This window comes from Puma concolor, chromosome D4 (assembly GCF_028749965.1).
Source record: "Puma concolor isolate L17-30 chromosome D4, mPumCon1.1.hap2, whole genome shotgun sequence".
Taxonomy (NCBI): Eukaryota; Metazoa; Chordata; class Mammalia; order Carnivora; family Felidae; genus Puma; species Puma concolor.
Window position 1 is genome coordinate 24,398,937 of NC_141679.1, and position 14,454 is coordinate 24,413,390.

The 14,454-nt window shown below is 38.8% G+C and overlaps 1 long non-coding RNA gene across 1 annotated transcript in view; it reads left to right on the forward strand.

Moving 5' to 3' along the window:
* The first annotated feature begins 8,163 nt into the window (after window positions 1–8,163).
* Window positions 8,164–14,454, forward strand: part of LOC147574767 (uncharacterized) — a 77,797-nt gene continuing 71,506 nt past the window's right edge. The window contains exons 1-2 of the long non-coding RNA XR_015243485.1: window positions 8,164–8,368; window positions 9,617–9,728. This is a non-coding gene — a long non-coding RNA (uncharacterized LOC147574767). The remainder of the gene's footprint in view (window positions 8,369–9,616; window positions 9,729–14,454) is intronic.

Sequence of the window (14,454 nt, forward strand, 5' to 3'; positions counted from 1 at the left end):
CGGGGACCGGCGGCCCTCACTTTCCGGGCCGGCCGGCTCCGCCCAGCCAGGTAGGAGGAGCGCATGGCTCCGGTTCCCACGCCTCCGGAACCCGCTCTGGTTTCCGCGCCAAGCTCCAGTCGGCGGAACCTGGGTTGGGGGGCTCTTGGGTTTAGGGGCCCGGCCGGAACCCTGGCACTAGAGTCCCCAGGCCCTTCCGCGTAAACACTGCTCAGGAAAGCCAAGAGCTGGCAGAGGTGTGCAAAGCTAACCGGACAAAAAGAGAAAAGGAAGATAGGTGTAGGATTCCAAGTTGGTGAACGTTATGTGTATTTTTATTCTCTTGTAATTCCGGAAAATTGGTAAACTTCTGCATATACAAGTTTTTTGACAAAGTAAACTAGACGATTTACAGAAGACGCCGTTCTCTGTTTTTACCGGCTTTCCTTAACCCAGGTCCTTCCAACATTAAGGTACAACTGGTTAATACACACTAGAAATCACATAGATCTTCCAGATACCCACATCCAAGTAATTTTTTCTCAGTCCTTGTTTCCTCAACCTGAGAAAAAAGTAAAAACCGGGGCGTCTAGATGGCTCAGTCGGTTATGCATCCAACTTCTGCTCAAGTCCTTATCTCACCCTCAGTTGAGTTCAAGCCTGTGTGGGGCTCAGTGCTGATAGCTCAGAGCCTGGAGCCTGCTTCAGATCCTGTGACACCGCCCCCCCCCCCCCCCCCACCGGCCCGTCCCTCCCCTGCTAATGCTCTCTTTCTCTCTCAAAAAAAAAAAAAAAAAAAAAAAAAAAAAAGATTTAATAACCCAAATCCTTTGGCAGGCAGCAGCATTTAAACAAAGACTGGGGTTGCTTTTTTCCTTTTTTTAAACAAATCTTATGGGAATTCTATATCCAAATGCATGTTACCCTTTGATCTTAAACACTTATTTCAACAATACTATTGTTTCTTTAATACTGACTGTTTAATGGGTACAAGATCTTTAAAATTCTGTCATTTTGATTTTTTTTTTAAATCTTGTCCTGTTTCCAAGAGACCCTCACTGTCTTATATGACTTATGCATATGTTCCCTTTGGTGATTCTAATAGCCTGTGAAAATGCATTTTGGTTATTCCTACTTTACTTACTTTGTCCATTCCCTCCATGCTTTACACGTTCTTTTATTTACTGCCAGTTCTTTTAGTTATGAGTCTGTATTTCCATTTTATCTCATTATGGATTTTCTTTATTGCTTATTACTTTGATTTTTTTATATGATTAAAATAAAGTAGGGGATTTAACTGACATTCCCTCAGGCTGGTGTTCTTAAACATACAACTAAGCGCTAACCCTCTGAGAAACTGTTAATTCTTGAATAGTACAATAAACAGGGTCAACACTCAGCATCTATCAAGCCGTAAATACCACTGATAATCACCATCTGTAAATTCAACTGGTAAGTTATGAGAGGCATTCTATTAGAGGCCCCGGTCTTAGCAATCTAATTGCTAAGTGAATAGAGTTCCATACAAGTGGACAGCTAATACATTGAAATGAATTTTATCATCAGTGCAATATAAATTGTTATTGATTTTGAGTTTATGTTCTTTCCTGTTTAGTCTAAAGATTGATTTTTCCATATAAAGTAAAAAGTGGCTAGCTTGGTAATGCTTTTAAAGCTTTAGAAATATATGTATTAAACTGAATCTTTGAAGTATTATTATGATTATACTGTTAGCAATTACTAAATAGCTGTAGTTTTCAAAATAGATGAGTTAATATTCATAACTGCTTAGATAGAAGTGCTTTCTTGGAAACTCTTCATGCAACTTCATTCCTGAATTCCCTTGACCTTTGCACTCGGTTTATAAACACTTATATTTTTTGACCTGCTCTGCCCTTTCACTGAGTCTCTTCACTGAAGAATCATCAAGAAATACGGATTCTTCCGAATGCCTTGTGTACACATATTTTCATTTCCAGTGATAGTGATCTACTCCAGACCTACTACAAGTTATCTATCACTGCATAACAACACAACAGACACTTAGTGATTTAAAACAGCTACCATTTCATTTGTTCATAATTTCATTGTCATCAGCTTGGTCAGGGCTCAGGTGAATACTTTTTCTGCTGGCTTTCCTGGGATCATGTAGTCATGGTGGCTTCACTGTGGCTGCGTGGTGTTAGAAAGCCTCACTCCTGTCTGGCTGGAAGTTGGTGCTGGCTCTTAGCTGGACCATGTGTCTTCAGGAGGCTAGCATGGGCTTTGTTACATGGTGGCAGTGTTCCGAGAGAATAAGTCCCAATGCACAAATGCCTTTCCAGTCTCGGTTTGTGTCATGGTTGCTGATGTTACCTTGATCAAGGCAAGTCACATGGCAAGCCCTACATCAGTGTGGGAGGGGACTATGCAAGGGCACGGATACAGGGAGATGTGCTTTATTAGAGGCCCTTTACTATTACAATATACCATAGCTAGGGGACTGGGACAGCATTAATACATTTTCTCAGGTTCTTGTCCTGCTGTCCTTCTGTCCATTCTACATAGCCACAACTGGATAGTCCTTTTAAAATGCCAATTATTCTGTCATTCTAGAGCTCAGTTGTTCTCAAACTATGATAATTTTGTTGCCCAGGAGACATTGGGCAATGTCTGGAGACGTTTTTTGGTTGTCACAATTGTAAAGGGGGAGATGATACTAGCATCTAGTAGGTAGAGGCCACAGATACTGCTAAGCATCCTGTGATCCACAGGGCTAGTTTCCCATGACGAAGAATTATCTGGCCAAAAATATCAATACGGATAACAAAGTCTGCACACCCCCTCCAAAAAAAAGAAAGCTAGCTCATAAACTCCCAGAGGTTCCCCAGTAAAAAGAGAACCAAGGGTAAATTCTTTATCTGGTCATTCATAGTCCTCTATCTACCTTTAATCTCTCACCAGGGCTCCTACAATCCCCAAATATGCCACCCTTGATTACATAACTAATGTTAATAGTGTCTTATTGTCATCACAAAATGTAAATATCAAACACCCTTTAGCTTTCCTCTCTTTGGTCTACCAAATCATTTCCCAGACTGAGTGGAAGAGTTGAATCTTGCTTTTCCTACCAAAGTTTCCACAATTTCACTGTGACCTGTCACTTACAAGGACATTGCTTAGTTTGTATTATGTCAGCTCAAATATGGTTTTATTTTTCAAGTTAAAATTGTAATCCATCTGGAATTTAATTTGGGTCAGGTGTGAGTGATTTGTAGATTTAACTTCACTATTGTTCTGGATTTCTACCTAGTGTCTCAACTCTCACTATCTCTTCCCCATGGATTGAAATGTCACTTTTAGGGGGCGCCTGGGTGGCGCAGTCGGTTAAGCGTCCGACTTCAGCCAGGTCACGATCTCGCGGTCCATGAGTTCGAGCCCCGCGTCGGGCTCTGGGCTGATGGCTCAGAGCCTGGAGCCTATTTCCAATTCTGTGTCTCCCTCTCTCTCTGCCCCTCCCCCGTTCATGCTCTGTCTCTCTCTGTCCCAAAAATAAATAAACGTTGAAAAAAAAAAAAAAAAAAGAAATGTCACTTTTAGCATATACTTAATTCTTCTATTTAGGTTTCTTTCTGGACTTTCTAGTCTGTTCTATCAAGTCACTCACATTTTGAAAGGACTCTTCAGCTTCAAAAATATTCCTAAAGTTCCTATTGGATCGTCTTTTGTATTTTTAAGTGTTTGTTTATACATCAGTAAGTACATGGCAGAGAAGATCATGGAAAAGAGAAGGAGGCAGTGAAGCTTAGGACTTATCTGTGAGGCACAAGCACAAATTGATAATACATCTGAAACTGTCATGTAAATCAGTGAGAAAAAAAGTTGATGTATGGAAACAGTAAGGAACCTCCTATGTACCTAAAATGTGAGATGCCTCTGCAAAGCCACTCAACAAGTTACTGAGGAATGCTTTTGAATATACCAGCAATATACTCAGGGGAAGGCCAGGGTTATATAATCTGTCTCTAATTTTTCAAGAAAGAGAGGGAAGAAAGAAATAGGAAGCATTTCTTTTCTATTTTAGTATCCAGAAACAGCTAGTGAGAAATTGGAGATAACAGAGCAACCTTTGAGAGCCAGTGAATCAGTAGGTAAAGAGAGCTTGCCTGTATTTATCAGCATGACTTTGAGATAGATCGGCTTGCTCGGTGTCTGCTCAAGGATTTTAAAAATCAGAGATAATCTTGTTAGAGTGTGTTTCTCAAAACAGTGAAAAGATATTATTGTGAGCAAATACATTTCTAAAATACACACCAAAAAAATTGGAAAAGAATCCTATATCCGTTCTTGGATGAGATAAAGAAAGCTGTTTATACTTGTTTAATCTAAAATTTCCTAAATGTGGGCGCCTGGGTGGCGCAGTCGGTTAAGCGTCCGACTTCAGCCAGGTCACGATCTCACGGTCCGTGAGTTCGAGCCCCGCGTCAGGCTCTGGGCTGATGGCTCGGAGCCTGGAGCCTGTTTCCGATTCTGTGTCTCCCTCTCTCTCTGCCCCTCCCCCGTTCATGCTCTGTCTCTGTCTGTCCCATAAATAAATAAAAACGTTGAAAGAAAAAAAAAATTTTAAAAAAAAATAAAATTTCCTAAATGTATTTGACTATGGAAGTAAGGTTTTTGGTTTTGTTTTGGTTCTGTTTCAATTTCTGAGGGCTCTCCACCAAGTTATCGATCTTGAGAACATACTTTGGGAAACCTCTCGATAGACAATGACCAGGGTGATGAATCATGAGAAATTCTCCCTTGCCACAGTATCAAAATTGGCCCAATTTCCTATAATGGGGAATGAGCCCCACCCCTTAACCTCCTCTTCACCCAGTAAATGGGAGAGGTTTTTAATGAAAGCCTGTTGTTATCTATCCTATAGGATTTCCTTCAGGTACAAGAGCGTTCCTCAAAGTCACTTAACACTGCAGTTACTCTCAGAAAGATCCAGTAAGCCTGTTAAGATGGAACTAGATATCCAAGTAATGGCATACCACTGAGGGACCAATTAGTAGGTTCAGACAGTCTCTCAAACATATGCACCCTGCGAGACCTTGACTCTTCGTTCTCTCATGAATACTTGCCATGGCTTGCTGTTCCAAAGGAAGTTACAGGAAATTCTTGAAGATTTTACAAAAAAGAATGTGTCAGCAAATTTACATCGTAGCGACTTAATGAATCGTTATGTAAACTTGAAAAAAAAGAAAAGAATAATGTAACACCCATATACCAAGAAATTGCAAATGTGAACATTTTATCAGATCTATTTTTTTTTTTAGAAAATATAGCATTACAGAACCAGTTGAACGTCTTCTTTGATTGTATATTGTTTCTGTAATCAGTATACAGCATTGTTGTGTGTGTGTATGTGGCAGTTAACAGGCTTTGGTAGGTCTTTCATTATAAAAAAATTAAATATCTCTATAATGCTCTAAATAGTATAAACATATTTCACAAACCAGAGCAAGGTAGACCATTCGGTACTAGGATTGGGTGAGAAGTGTTGAGTTTCAAACTTCTGATCCCATTTTTTGATGACCAAGCAAAGCTCATATGTCATTTTCCCACATTAAAAAAAACTGTCTCATACATACATCTTGTTTCACTCAGTCGAGACAAAAGTTTGCATTTTATATTATACATCCAGGTAATGGAAAGAGAAATTCAGTGCAGTGAAAATACATCCATCTCAGTTCAAATTTTGGACAGTAAAAAAAAAAAAAAGGCCAACTGTGATAAACAGAACTGTCCAACAGCCCCCAAATTCCCATTCACTGCTGTATATGTTCCATATAATCCCTTCTTTTTCACAGTGAGCAGATCTTATGAATATGATAGGATAATCACCCTTGTGATTACATTATGTTATATAAGACTGGGCAGTCTGGAGTGAGATTCTCCTGCTCATATTGAAGAAGTAGCCGCCATGTCGTGACAGGACTCCATGGCTAGGGCCTCAGAGATTAGATTTAAGGTGATCAGTCTTTTCTAGAGTTTCATGTAAATAGAATCATTCAGCATGTACTCTAACATGCCTGGCTTCTTTTGCTCAGCATAATTATTTTAGGTTCATCCATATTGTTTCATATTTCAGTAATTCATTCCTTTCTGGTAATGCATAGGATTGCATTATACAAATACACCACATTGTGTTTTATCCATTATTTTGATGATTGCTATTTGGGATAGTTCCAGATTTTGACTATTATGAATAAAGCTGCTGTAACTATCCCTGTACAAATCTTTGTAAGAAGAAACATAGGTGTCCATTTCCCTTGGGTAAATTCCTAGGAGTGAGATTTCTGGATCACGTGGTAGGTTTATGTTGAACTTTACAAGCAACTGACTAAGTGTTTTCCAAAGTGATTGGAATTTTACATTCCCACCAGCAGTATAAGAGAGTTCTATTTGCTCCATATTCTTGCCAACCCTTAATGCTATCAGTCTTTTCAAATTTAGCCGTTCTATGGGATGTGTACTGGTATCCCATTGTGCTTTTACTTTGGATTTCTCGGGGCACCTGGTTGGCTCAGTCAGTTAAGCAGCTGACTTCAGCTCAGGTCATGAGCTCACAGCTTGTGGGTTCAAGCCCCATGTCGGGCTCTGTGCTGACAGCTCAGAGCCTGGAGCCTGCTTTGGCTTCTGTGTCTCCCTCTCTCTCTCTCTGCCCCTCTCCCACTCACACTCTGTCTCTCTCTCTCAAAAATAAACGTTGAAAAAGCATTTTTTAAATTTGCATTTCTCTGATGACTGTGATATTGCATAACTTTTCATATGCTTATCACCCATTCTTGTATCTTCTTTAATGAAATGTCTGTTCAGATCATGTGCCCATTTTTTATTAGGTTGCCATCTTACTGAGTTGTACATGTTCTTTCTGTGTTCTGGAAACAAGTCCTCTGTCATTTAAATGTACTTTGAAAATCTTCTCCCATTCTGTGCTTTGCCTTTTCGTTTTCTTGATGGTGTCTTTTGAAGGGCAGATGGTTTTAGTTTTGATAAAATCCAATGTATCAATATTGTATTTTGTATTTATATTTTTGTGACCCATCCAACAAACCTCTATCTACCTAGAGTTGCAAAGATATTTATGTTTCCTTCTAGAAATATAGATTTCTCATTTACTGTTGCATCTATGATCCATTTCAAGTTAATTTTGTGTACGGGATGAGTTTAAAGTTGAAGTTTATTTCTTCCTATATGGACGTGCAGGTCTTCCAGCACTACTTTTTGAAAAAAGTATCCTCTCCCCATTGAATCACCTTTGTCAGAAATCAAATGACCATACATGTATGGGTCTATTTCTGGACTTTTTATCCTATCCTATTGGTTTGTACATTTACCCTTTCACCAATACCATATGGTCTTGATCACATTGCAAGTCTCAAAATCAAGTAGTATAAGTCGTCTGGCTTTGTTATTCTTTTTCAAAATTGTTTTGGATATTCCTGGTCTTAGGGATTTCTATATAAATTTTAAGATCAGTTTTTCAATTTATACATATATATCTGGCATTGTGATTGTGTTTGAATCTTGTAAGTCAATTTTAGGATAACTGATATCTGAATATTAAGTCTTCCTATCAGATAATATGATATATCTCTTGTTTATTTGTTGCCAGCATATAAAATGCAATTGATTTTGGAATTATCACAAACTTGTATTCTGAGACCTTGCTAAATTCACTAATTAGTTCTGGTCACTGTTTGGTAGAATTCTTAGCATTTTCTCCATATGCTATGCTTCTTCTATGGGAATAAGAGGATAGTTTTACTTCTTCGTTTCCAATTTGTATGTGTTTTTTTTCCTTACTTTATTGCACTGGTTTGTACTTCTAGTACAATGTAGAATTACAGTAGTAAGAACAGATCTCGTTGCTTTGTACCTAATCACAGGGGGGAATCATTCACTCTTCCACTGTTAATTATAATGTTAACTGTAGGGTTTTTTTTTTTTTGTAGATGTTCTTTATAGGGCTTAGGAATTTTTCCTCTATTTCTACATTGCTGAAAATATTTATCATGGGTGGATTTTACATTTTGTTAGATGCATCCAGCATCTACTTAGATGATAGTGGTTTTTTGTTCTCCTTTATCTTGTTAATGTGATGTCTTATATTGATGAATTTTCCAATTCTAACCCAACTTTTACTTTCATAGGGCTTCAGGGACTCTTCACATGGTCTCTCCCTCAAGATAGTTGGACTTCTTACATGGTACCTCAGGACTCCCAAGAATGAGCGTTCAAAGAGTCTTGGGCCAAAGCTGCAAGCCTTCTTTCATCTAGCCTTAGAAGTCTTAGAATGTTAGTTCAGCCACCTTCTATTCACCAAGCTCATCACTAAGGCCAACCCAGACTCAAAGGAAAGGTAGGTAGTCCTCATCTCGCAATAAGAGTCCTCACCATGCAATCATATTTCATCCTTTACATATCCTTCATGAGGTTAGACTTCCAAATTTTAGAGACAAGAAAATTAAATCTCAGACAAAGTGATCACAGGACTAAAATCACACAGCTACTAAAACTAGCATTCAAACCCAGATCATCTTATTCAAGTTTGCTGCATGTTTCCCCCCATAGTGCAAGTAGCAAATGCTATCTTGCTCTGCCCCATCCCCTTAGATTCCCCTGGGCATGTTCACAGCCAGCCCCTGTGTCACATATTGGAGGACTGCCCTCAGGCTGCTAGAGTTTGCTTGGCTTGTGTGTCTAGAGAGCTGTAGGTGCCTGGGAAATTTGTATCTTCTCTGAAAGTAGTGGTGTTCAAGGCCCCTCACTCTCTATGTAGAACAGCTCCGAGTTGACCTGCACAACCTTCAGCATTGGGACGGAGACAAAGTCACCCACTGGGTGACACTGCTTGGTGTCAGTGTTGCACCGTTGCTTATCCTTCTTCCCTTCACAGTTCTACCCACCCCACTTCCCTCGACTTCCACATGCGCATGAATCCTCATCCCAGGGGCCAGGTAACCCAGCCAAAGCTATGCACAGCTACTTCCCTGGGATGAAATACTCTCTATAGAGACTCAAGTCAAAGGGCATGGCCTTGTCTGGAGTTTGTGAAAGGATCCTGTGGGATAAATGGGCTCCTCGGATGCCACCACAACGCCCTGACACAAATCCTAAAGAAATCAACACATTTGGCATTGCTGTATTACATATAAAACAATGGTGCATACAATTAAATATGTATGAGATATGAAAGAGAAAATATCCCTCCCAGAAGGTTGGGATTGCAATTAATTAAATACATCATAAATTATAATTATACATCATAAATGAATAATACAAGCAAGAAAAATACCAATATTTAAAATTTTGTACTTTTTTACTTTATTATTACGGGGGGTATAATTGTGTGGCATACAAAAGTGTATTATTTTTGATGAGATGCCAGCACTTCACATGGAATTATTCCTTGATTATCTATCTCCACCTTAGCTCAAAAATAATTTATATCTCACTTTAAGTGGGAAAATTTTCTGGGCATATTTTACTTCAAATATTTTCATTGACTATTACTAGAAATTCTATTTTCCTGAAAACATTAGCATGTAAGGGCAGAAGTGTCATGAAATACTTTGACTCTTTTGTAAGCCTCTTTTATTTTACACAGGTCAGAAGTGATGGTGCAGCCATAAAAATGGAGAATTTTCAACCTAAAAAAAGGAAAAGACAAGACCCCAGATTATGTGGAGTGAATAAGTGGAACCTATATCCTAAGCATGGTAAGCACATGAAAAGTCTTTAAAATAACCTTGACTGGTACTTTATGTTTCTCAAGGGGAAAGATAGCATCAAATTTGAGAATAACAAGTACATTTTAAAAATCTGTCACATTAGTGAGGAATGGTAAGAATATCTGAAGTTGAAGACCAGCTGCATTCTGAAGGAAAGGGTGTGTTCAGTTCTACTGGGACACTTACTGTCCATAAATAAAGTTTTATTGGAACACAGTCATGCCTGTTCACTTTCATGCTTCAAGGGCACAGCTGAGGAGTTCCAACAAACACATATGACCTGCAAAGCCCAAAATATTTATTCTCTTGCCCTTTACAGAAAAATGTTTCCAACCCTGCTCTACATGAAGAAGTGAGGGAAGGACACGTTTCACGTATTCTCATAGCACAAGTTAACATAATGCACTGGCAAAGAAGCTCCTTCTTGTCAAACTACTCCTCTACCTTTATGCCTCTAAACATTCCTCAGATCCAATAAAAACATATTTCAACAGACAGGAAAAGAAGTGTAGTAATCACAAGGGAACAGTGGTAGCATGAAGGAAGAATGGAAATTCTATTGATGGTGACTTACTTAAAATTTTTTATTAAATTTTTTTAATGTTTATTTTTTTTTAATTTTTTTTAACGTTTTTATTTATTTTTGAGACAGAGAGAGACAGAGCATGAATGGGGGAGGGACAGAGAGAGAGGGAGAATCAGAAGCAGGCTCCAGGCTCTGAGCCATCAGCCCAGAGCCCGACGCGGGGCTCGAACTCATGGACCGTGAGATCGTGACCTGAGCTGAAGTCGGACGCTCAACCGACTGAGCCACCCAGGCGCCCCTTAATGTTTATTTTTGAGAGAGAGAGAGAGACAGAGACAGAGCACAAGCAGGAAGGGGCAGAGAGAGAGGCAGACACAGAATCCAAAGCAGGCTTCAGCCTCTGAGCTGTCATCACAGAGCCAACAGAGGGCTTGAACCCATGAATCATGAGATCATGACCTGAGCCGAAGTTGGACGCTTAACTGACTGAGCCACCCAGGTGCCCCTACATTTTTTTTTTTTATTAGAGAGAATGAGAAAGAGAACACGAGCAGGAGAGAGGGGCAGAAGGAGAGAGAGAGAGACAGAGAGAGAGAAAGAGAGAATCCCAAGCAGAGTCAGTGCTCAGCACAGAGCCCAACACAAGGTTCGATCCCATGACCATAGGATCATGACCTGAGCCAAAATGGAGTCTGACACTCAACTGACTGAGCCACCCAGGTGCCCCTAACATTTTTTTAACATTTTTTAAAATAAAGGAACACGGACCAACCAGAATCTTGTGCCATTGTCTGGTTTGTCTCATTGTTAAGGTTTTCAGTTTCTCAGTATTTTAGAAGAATCCTATGATAGATTCTTCTTAGAATTACCAGGCATCATTTTAGAAGGCAAAAGGGCCATATTTTATGGTGCTTTCCATTTTTCCTTCCCTGCCAGAAATTCCAGCTTAACATTTAGTGTTAAACTGTGGCACTCACCTTAACCTCAGTTCCATTTCTCCTTTTTCTCCACCTGGTTTCTGATCATTTTTTAATATAATTTTGAATTGTTGAGAGGTGTGCTTGTGTGTGCACGTGTGTGTGTGTATGTGTGCACTTAGCTATAAAAAAGTCTCAAAGCCTTTTGGAAAGTAGGCAGGACTTAAAATTAGGAATAATTAGGAATAATTATAAATACCTATTAGGCAGTTGTGTGCATTTTAATGTTGGCAATATTGGAATGATAATCATGTCAATATTTCCTTTAATTTACCACTTGTTTTAGAGCTGCTTAGGACAGGCTTAACTTTTCCCCAAACTTGTATTCTAACAAAAGACAGATCATGTCTTAAGACCACAATGGATTTCTTCCTAAGAAAGCCTATGAATTTGATCTCAAATGCTCAAAAATTACTTTTAGCTCCAGGGAATGCAATGTGTGCATTGTTAGATCAGAGATACATTTACATTCATCCAAAATAATGGAGAAATGTACATTTCTATGTGATATGAAAGTAGTTCCCGATTTTATAATACAAGATGTTAAAATATTAATCTTTTTTTAGACTAAGAAAGATTAAAGCTCCTGTTCCCAAAAGTACAAAGTGAGACAAACTAGATCAGTCAGATAGAGATCTATAAAATTCTAAAACCATTCCTATTCCTTTGGAAAGCATTATGTAATTCAGTATTCAAATGATGAGATACTCAAATAAGGCTTTTTTCACCAATACCCTGGAGTCTCGGCTTAGCAGTGAACTAGGACACTAATTTTTTTTACTAATGTAGTAATTGGAAATACAGAATCAGGATTTGTAACGTTGTTGCATGTATTCTTTAATTTGAAAATCTTTAATATTAAAGAAGATGGGTGAATAAAGTAAAAAGTAAGAGGTCACATTTGCAATGAGATAGTGGAAGAAAACAGAATTCTTTGCCAACCAACATATTTGTTGAGAATACCATTTCTTTAGAGATGATTTATTAAAATAATGTAGATTCCATTATATCTTTTAAGGTCCCAACTCACATTTCTTAGTAATAAATTAGTTAATATTTTATAAGATATTACAATCCGCACACCAGATTTCCTCAGGCTGTTCCATTATTTTGTTTGTTTCAAAACCTGAAAAGTTCCAGGGCTCCATACAGAAATATTTGTTCTAGGGATTCCCCCATTTGTTCTATGGATTCCTCTATTTCCTGAAAGATTAATTCCTTACAAAAAATCTTAGATTTCATTAAAAAAGCTCAGATTTCATGGACTAGACTATGATTAACCAAATAGTTCTTGAAATATGGGACATATGAAATGGTAATTTCAACTCTGATAACTCCTCGAATATTTTTCTTTCCCTGGCTTGTATATCGTTCTGGTAAATGGTGTTCCAAGGACAGAGGCCAACATAAAAACTGAAAGGTATCTAAGTTTTTCTAAGTATTTTTTCCTGAGCTTTTTAATGACTACTAAAGTACAAAGGAACTAATATAATTTTTGCAATAAGAGAGGTCATGAAAACTTGGTTTAGTCTTAAATAAAGTTACCAGAAGCTATTTTCTGGGAAATATTTAATGATTGCTAGAACTCTGTGTCAATAAAATGATAACAACCCTGGGGATTTATAAATAAGCATAAACCAGTGCACAGCTCATATCAAGTTTCCTCTTTATTTTATGATGACATTTAAGACTGAAAGAGACACAGTGGGCAAAAATCAATATTCTCTTACCGTCTACAGTTTTTGCAAAGTTTTTTAACCACATCCAGGGTGACATTCTTGCAGAAACTGAGTTTCACACATTCCAAACTAATGTGACAATAATTAGCCAATGAACAAACTCTGGAAAGGAAAAAGAGAATAAAAAGTTATTAGAATAGATAGTTAAATGCACTTTTTACAAAGTTTTCAAAAATTCAGCCCTCAAATTTACCTTGGCCCTGCAAGTCCACTAACCCTACCCTATCCCTCCTCACCTCCTGGTCCTGCCCTCCCAACCAGGCTGAGACTCCAAAAAGAACTCCCTGAAAAAAGTACACACAATGAACACAACTAATAAAATTTCCAGACCAAAACCAAACAAAAACAGTAAAGATGACAGGAACAAAGATCTAAAGATGTAGATTTTACTTTGAGATTCTTAGAGAAATGGTAATAGTAGATAAGTCCAGAGAGTGTTATCATTTTGATGCGTATTTAATAATAATGAAGTAAAAGTAATTACTATGTTAACATCTGACACCAGAATTACTCCCAGAAGGGAACCATCTTTGGGATAATGTTAGACTTGTCGAGGAAAGAATGTGCAGGACAGCACATGATAGTTCTGCCACTTTTCAGGGACAGGGATGGGCTTTTCTTCCCCCTGATATGTGGGTAAAGAAGACCATTGAGGGGAGAGAGATAGAAGGTAGAAAAACAGAGAGAAGGGCTGTTGCTGTGACCCTTGAGGATTAGTGAAAGTGATGTAGGCCCTTCTTAGGGTTCCCTGAAACATTTCTCCTGACTTTTGCTCACAGATGAGCTCAAAGAAGAGGCTGAGTTACTGTTGTCCATGTGACAGGGAGCAGGACCCCAAAAGGCAAGACAAGAGGGAACGTGAGGGTATAAGTCTCCCCCAGAATTTGTCAAAATCATGGGCATAGAATTTTGACAACCTCAAGATGTTTACCTAGATCTTGGGAGTAAAAAGGCCTCTTCTAGGACAAGGGATCCCTGTATACCATAAATCACTAGTTCTCAAAGGATGGCTCCTAGACCAGCAGCATCAGCATCACCTAGGTGCCTGGATGGCTCAGTCAGTTGAGCGTCTGACTTCGGCTTAGGTCATGACCTTACGGTTCATGGGTTTGAGCCCCACATCGGGCTCTGTGCTAACAGCTCAGATCCTGGAGACTGCTTGGGATTCTGTGTCTCCCTCTCTCTCTCTGCCACTCACCTGTTTGCACTCTGTCTCTCTCTCTCAAAAATAAATAAACATTTAAAAAATAAAAAATAAAAGAAATTCGGGTGGGGAGTGGCACAAGGGCTTCACTCCTGACCCACTGAGTCAGAAACTATAGGGGTGGGGCTCCCAGTCTGTGTTTTAACAAGTCTTCCTGGTGATACTGATGCACATAAACATTGAGAATCACCGACCTTCATTGAACAATGGTTCACAGCCTTGGCCACATATCAGATGCATCTTTGACATGATTAGCAAATGCTGATAC